Here is a 7,629-nt window from a genome sequence, read left to right as displayed (position 1 = left end):
CATGACTCCATGATCAAGCCCACGTCATCAGAAGCACGACTACAGTAATCAGCAGCCGGCAAGACCCACCCGCGGCGGACGCGGCCTGTCGGCTCCGTACCTGGCCAGTTGGCGGGGCCCACCAGTCGGCGGGCCCCAGCAATCGGCGGAGAAGACAGAGGCGAGAGGCACTGACGGCTGGGCCCGTGTCCAGCCGAATTACCATTGTACCCCTGGGGGTAGGCCTATATAAACCCCCCAGGGCACCCATGCAAAGGGTTGGCATCCATTAGCTTTAGACCAGATCATATAGGAGGGAGAGAGCTAGCCTTGCCCTCTCCTACCTCCAGGAAACAGCTCTAGGAGCAATTGTGTAAACACTTTGCCATAGTGATCATGTGGAGACCCCGCAGAGCAGCAGTAGGGGCACTATCTCCCCGGAGAGCCCTGAAGCTGGGTAAGATTCGCCCACGTGCATGTCTATGCCTCATTCCGTTTTCAGGCATCGGCGATGTTCTACTCGCCCCCACCATGATTAGCCATCCTTTGGCATATGTCACACCCAACCCCCGACACTTGGACCGGTCCCGGGTGTGTGGAAAAGGTTCCTAGGATCGAACGTCAGAGGTAGACGTGACTGAGTTTTCTGGTGCCTTCTCCTCATGACCTCGTTTGACGCGTTCAGATCCACCGAGAGCTGGAAAGTCTCCGCTTGAAGCTGATGGGCATGTGCATCCAAAGCCACCTGCTCCGCGGCCATCCTGACCTTCTCTGCTGCTAAATTTTCCTTGGCCTGTGCCATCTCTTCGCGTACTCGTGCCACCTCCGCGTCATGCTGAGTCTTATCCGCCGGCTCCACCACAGCAGTCAACAGAGCCGTCAACTTGTCCATGAGGTCCATTAGCATCTGAGTCGGGGGGCGCGTGGGCTCTCCTGACCCGGCTGCTGCCGACCCAGTGGTTATTGCTGCCGGAGTCGTAGAGTTCTGCCCGGGTTGAGTGCCAGCCATGAAAACTCTGGCTCGATTCGGCGGCTCAAAGAGGTCTGGAATACTGTTGCCATCGAAACAGCCCCCAAGCACGCCATCTTGTAGCTGATACAAAGAATCTGTCTCGCCTGAGGACGACTCACCATCGGAGCAGATGGCCGTCTCACCGCCATCCATGGATCCTTCAGAAAACTCACCTCCATGGATGCAACCCATGAAGGCACGCTTGACGGCGGGTTGGGCCCTGGCGGATCTCGCACGCTGAGTCGTCTTGATGATGTTGGTGCAGGCGTCCGGCTCAGGGCCCGATTCGCTGATCCAGCCGACGAAGAAATGAATTCCGCCGAAGGGGACCTGGTACCCATACTCAATTGAGCCGGCCTCGGGGCCCTAGCCTTCATCGTCGATGTAGAGTTTTCCGCGATGACTCTTGGTCATCCGGCCCACAGCGTATCCCTTGATCCCTTCGAAGTTGCCCTTCAAGAACTCGAATCCACCGTGCGCTGGCCCCACGGTGGGCGCCATCTGTCGTGGAATTGTCACGGTAGATGTCCTATTAAAAGGACTTAGTCGTAGGGCCATCACAACTAGGAAGCTTAAAGGGGTTAATCGGGACAAAGGACACAAGAGGTTTATATTAGTTCGGCCCCTTATGAGGAAGGTAAAAGCCTACGTCTAGTTGTGTTGGAATTGCTGGGGTTTCGATCACCAAGGGGCTAACCTGCCGGCTTGGTTATCGCTCTCTTGTTTTCTTGCCCTAAGCCACCATCGGGTCGTCCCCTTATATACATGGGTTGACGCCTGGCCGCCTACAGAGTCCCGGTCGGTTCATAAAACGTGTCCGGCTCGGTGACTTCTTTATATGCCTTTCTTTACAAGTCTTTCCTTACATACGACGGTTTACAATAATGGGCGGGCCTTAAGCCGCCTCTGGGCTTAGGCCTTCTACAGGTCTTAATAAACTATCACCTTGAATATTATTGGGCTCCTTTTGTAACCCGTCGTTGGGGTTGACCCGACCCCTCCTGGGCGGATCTTATGTGGTAGCTATATTCCCAACAGGTCAAGAACATCCTGAAATACCTAAAAAGGACTAAGGATATGTTTCTCGTTTGTGGAGGTGACAAAGAGCTTGTCGTAAATGGTTACGTCGATGCAAGCTTTGACACTGATCCGGATGACTCTAAGTCACAAACCGGATACGTATTTATATTGAATGGTGGAGCTGTAAGTTGGTGTAGTTCCAAGCAAAGCGTCGTGGCAGGATCTACGTGTGAAGCGAAGTACATAGCTGCTTCGGAAGCAGCAAATGAAGGAGTTTGGATGAAGGAGTTCATATCTGATCTAGGTGTAATACCTAGTGCATCGGGTCAAATGAAAATCTTTTGTGAAAATACTGGAGCAATTGCCTTGGTGAAGGAATCCAGATTTCACAAGAGAACCAAACACATCAAGAGACGCTTCAATTCCATCCGCGATCAAGTCAAGGAGGGAGACATAGAGATTTGCAAAATACATACAGATATGAATTTTGCAGACCCATTGACTAAGCCTCTTCCACAAGAAAAACATGATCAGCACCAAGACTCCATGGGTGTTATGATCATTACTATGTAATCTAGATTATTGACTCTAGTGCAAGTGGGAGACTGAAGGAAATATGCCCTAGAGGCAATAATAAAGTTGTTATTTATATTTCCTTATATCATGATAAATGTTTATTATTCATGCTAGAATTGTATTAACTAGAAACTTACATGTGTGAATACATAGACAAAAACGGAGTGTCCCTAGTATGCCTCTACTTGACTAGCTCGTTAATCAAAGATGGTTATGTTTCCTGACCATAGACATGTGTTGTCATTTGATGAACGGGATCACATCATTAGAGAATGATGTGATGGACAAGACCCATCCGTTATCTTAGCATAATGATCGTTTAGTTTTATTGCTATTGCTTTCTTCATGACTTATACATATTACTATGACTATGAGATTATGCAACTCCCAAATACCGAAGGAACACCTTGTGTGCTATCAGACATCACAACGTAACTGGGTGATTATAAAGATGCTCTAAAGGTGTCTCTGAAGGTGTTTGTTGAGTTGGCATAGATCGAGATTAGGATTTGTCACTCTGTGTATCGCAGAGGTATCTCTGGGCCCTCTCGGTAATGCACATCACTATAAGCCTTCCAAGCAATGTGATTAATGAGTTAGTTATGGGATGATGCACTACGGAACGAGTAAAGAGACTTGTCGGTAACGAGATTGAACTAGGTATGATGATACCGACGATCGAATCTCGGGCAAGTAACATACCGATGACAAAGGGAATAACGTATGTTGTTATGCGGTTTGACCGATAAAGATCTTTGAAGAATATGTAGGAACCAACATGAGCATCTAGGTTCCGCTATTGGTTATTGACCGGAGATGTGTCTCGGTCATGTCTACATAGTTCTCGAACCCGCAGGGTCCGCATGCTTAACGTTCGATGATGATTTGTATAATGAGTTATGTGTTTTGGTGACCGAAGTTTGTTCGAAGTCCCGGATGAGATCACGGACATGACGAGGAGTCTCGAAATGGTCGAGAGGTAAAGATTCATATATTGGAAGGTAGTATTCAGACATCAGAATGGTTTTTGAGTGATTCGGGTATTTTTCCGGAGTACCGAAGGGTTAGCGGACCCCCCCCCCCGGGGAAGTGTTGGGCCAACATGGGCCTAAGGAAGAGAGAGGGAAGCCAGCGGGAGGGGGTGCACGCCCCCTCCTAGGGAGTCCGAATAGGACAAGGAGGAGGGGGTGCGGCCCCCCTTCCCTTTCCCTCTCCTTCCTATTCCTTCTGAAGAAAGAAAGGAAAAGGGGGGGTCGAATCCTACTCCTAGTAGGATTCCCCCCCCCCATGGCACGCGCCCCCGGGCCGGCCTCCTCCTCCTCCCCTCCTTTATATACAGGGGTGGGGGAACCTCAAAGACACAACGGTTGTTTCTTAGCCGTGTGCGGTGCCCCCCTCCACAGTTTACTCCTCCGGTCATATTGTCGTAGTGCTTAGGCAAAGCCCTACGCAGATCACATCACCATGTTGTCATGCTGACGAAACTCTCCCTCGACCCTCTACTGTATCAAGAGTTCGAGGGACGTCATCGAGCTGAACGTGTGCTAAACACAGAGGTGCCGTACGTTTGGTACTTGGATCGGTTGGATCGTGAAGACGTTCTATTACATCAACCGCGTTAACCTAACGCTTACGCTTTCAGTCTACGAGGGTACGTGGACACACTCTCCCCGTCTCGTTGCTATGCATCTCCTAGATAGATCTTGCGTGATCGTAGGATTTTTTTTGAAATTGCATGCTACGTTCCTCTACAGCTCCGTCTTCCAGATGTCATAGATGCAGACCACAATCTGCATCCGCTCCTCGACTACCTCCCAAGCTCCGCGACGATGTTGGAGCAGACGCCATCGCAACAGCAGAGCCCGAGGACACATGTCCACCTCAAGGATGCCATCGCCCCCATGATGTTCCCAGTTCCTTCATCGACCATAGATATGATCGCCTCGCCGGAGAAAAACCAGAGCTTCTTTATTCAGCATCGTCGTCGCTACCGTCGAAACCAGGACGTCAAACAATCCAAAACCCTAAGCTTCTTCGGCCCTAAACATAATCATGACCAGTCTCTAAAGACCAAATCTAAATTAATAAGCCTTACCATAAGCCGCTCAATCACATTAATTAATCTTGCTATATGTCACAAAAAATAAATTAATTAACATTACCGTACGTCGCCCAATCACATTAATGTGGCATGACACATCCTGCCAAAATGTCATTGCACCACAATATCAATCTCCAACTTAATTAACTTTTTATAGTTTACTTATGACGCATGACACTGCCTACCAAATCTATAATTTGATTCTTCCCGCCTGCCCCATGCCATATTAGGTCCAGACCTTCCCTTTATCCTACGAGCTGACATGGTCTCATCTTCAAGCTCGAAGAGAGTGATGGCAACCCGATACAGTCTTGGTCGCCCTAGCTAGAAGAGGGTGCAAAAATGTCATACTGCCAAACATAAATTGGTACAAATGTGACATTGCCTGAGATTAATATGAAAATCGTGTTTACATCTGGTACATGCCATATAAAATATGAGGGTCTTTTATTATAGTGTGTTATTAATTATTCTACGTTATGAAATTATAGATGTTGAGGTGTATTAATGCCTATGTTTTTGCTTGCAGAAGGATTTTTCGACAACATTCGGTGACCTCACTCCTTTTAAAGAACTGTTGAACATAATTAACATTGACACAAGTGACATTAATCATATAATGTGTAAGTTTACCGCCTCAAGCATTGACACAAGAGATATATTTGTCTACCACCCTCAACTTCCCAAGGATTACATGAACATCCCTAAAAAACAGGTTCCTATACACTAGGTTTATACCTTGACATATCTTGTAACCTTTTGTGTCTCTGCTATTTTGTGTATGTAGCAATAATCACAAGTTATGCCCTTGGCTCTTGATTTTTCTCCTATGTAGTATTGTTGACAATAATCACAAGTTATGCCCTTGGCTCTTGGTAAATTTGGTGACCTAAAGCAATTTTAGGTAAATGAGATAGGAAGTGAGGAGAATATTTTCTCTCTCTTCTCTAACGAATACATAAATCTGTACCACGAATCAGGCATGTGTGCATGAGGGAGGGAAGAGAGGAGAAACGTTGATGTTTTTCATCCTTTGGATGAACATTTCTATTCATGGCTTTCTTTTTTCGTGCAATGCATGAGCGTGGCGCCGTCATGGTAGAGCCCGGGATGAGGGGTGGGTCCAGTATAGAACCAAAAGGTACTCCCACTAAGATGGGAAGGCAGTTGTAGTCCTTGTTCATTGTTGCTGGCCTGCCACAATGGCGCTGATTAGTGGCTCACTTGGAACACGATTTAGTGAATTTTGTGATAAGAGATAGGGTTGAGAGTGAGTGGGATGAGGGTTGGCGTTGGTCTATCAAGTTACGATTGTTTGAGTGGAGTAATTTCCCTACTTTAAAAATATGGCAAATTCCATTTCATTAAAGATGGCTTTGCAACAAATTTTGCACGAGCGAGCGGTCCATATTTTTTCATCAAGTCATACAATTTTTTATTAGGATAGAAGATAAATGCATTGGTTGGTTGCTTTAGGAGTTAATAATGGACATGGTGACTGTAGGATCGAAAGTATGTCTAGAGGAGGTGATTAGACTACTTGACCAAATAAAAATCTAGCCTTTTCCCAATTTTAGTTCTTGGCAGATTTTAGCAACTTTGAACAAGGCAAGCAATCTTAACACAATTCAAGCAAGCATGCAAAGAGTATATGAGCAGCGGAAAGTAAAGCATGCAACTTGCAAGAATGTAAAGGGAAGGGTTTGGAGGATTCAAACGCAATTGGAGACACGGATGTTTTGTCGTGGTTCCGATAGGTGGTGCTATCGTACATCCATGTTGATGGAGACTTCAACCCATGAAGGGTAACGGTTGTGCGAGTCCACGGAGGGCTCCACCCACGAAGGGTCCACGAAGAAGCAACCTTGTCTATCCCACCATGGCCATCGCCCACGAAGGACTTGCCTCACTAGCGATAGATCTTCACGAAGTAGGCGATCTCCTTGCCCTTACAAACTCCTTGGTTCAACTCCACAACCTTGTCGGAGGCTCCCAAGTGACACCTAGCCAATCTAGGAGACACCACTCTCCAAGAAGTAACAAATGGTGTGTTGATGATGAACTCCTTGCTCTTGTGCTTCAAATGATAGCCTCCCCAACATTCAACTCTCTCTCACAGGATATGGATTTGGTGGAAAGAAGATTTGAGTGGAAAGCAACTTGGGGAAGGCTAGAGATCAAGATTCATATGGTAGGAATGGAATATCTTGGTCTCAACACAAGTGTAGGTGGTTCTCTCTCAGAAAATATAGGTTGGAAGTGTAGGTTTGTTTTGATGGCTCTCTCCATGAATGAAGAGGAGGTGGAGGGGTATATATAGCTGATACGTCTCCAACGTATCTATAATTTTTGATTGCTCCATGCTATATTATCTACTGTTTTGGACTATATTGGGCTTTATTTTCCACTTTTATATTATTTTTGGTACTAACCTATTAATCGGAGGCCCAGCCTAGAATTGCTATTTTTTGCCTATTTCAGTGTTTCGGATAAACGGAATATCAACCGGACTCCAAACGGAATAAAATCTTCGGGAACGTGATTTTCTCACCGAACATGATCCAGGAGACTTGGACCCTGCTCCAAGGAACAAAAGAGGTGGTCACGAGGGTGGGGGGCGCCCCCCCTAGGGCGCGCCCCCTGCCTCATGGGCCCCTCATTGCTCCTCCGGCGTACTTCTTCCTCCTATATATACACACGTACCCCCAAACGATCAGAACAGGAGCCAAAAACCTAATTCCACCGCCGCAACTTTCTGTATCCACGAGATCCCATCTTGGGACCTGTTCCGGAGCTCCGCCGGAAGAGGGCCGTCATCACGGAGGGCTTCTACATCATCCTAGCCCCTCCGATGAAGTGTGAGTAGTTTACCTCAGACCTTCGGGTCCATAGTTAGTAGCTAGATGGCTTCTTCTCTCTCTTTGAATCTCAATACAAAGTT

Source organism: Triticum urartu, chromosome 5, assembly GCF_003073215.2.
Source record: "Triticum urartu cultivar G1812 chromosome 5, Tu2.1, whole genome shotgun sequence".
Classification (NCBI taxonomy): Eukaryota; Viridiplantae; Streptophyta; class Magnoliopsida; order Poales; family Poaceae; genus Triticum; species Triticum urartu.
The sequence above is the reverse complement of the archived record's forward strand: the minus strand, read 5'-3'. Positions refer to the sequence as shown.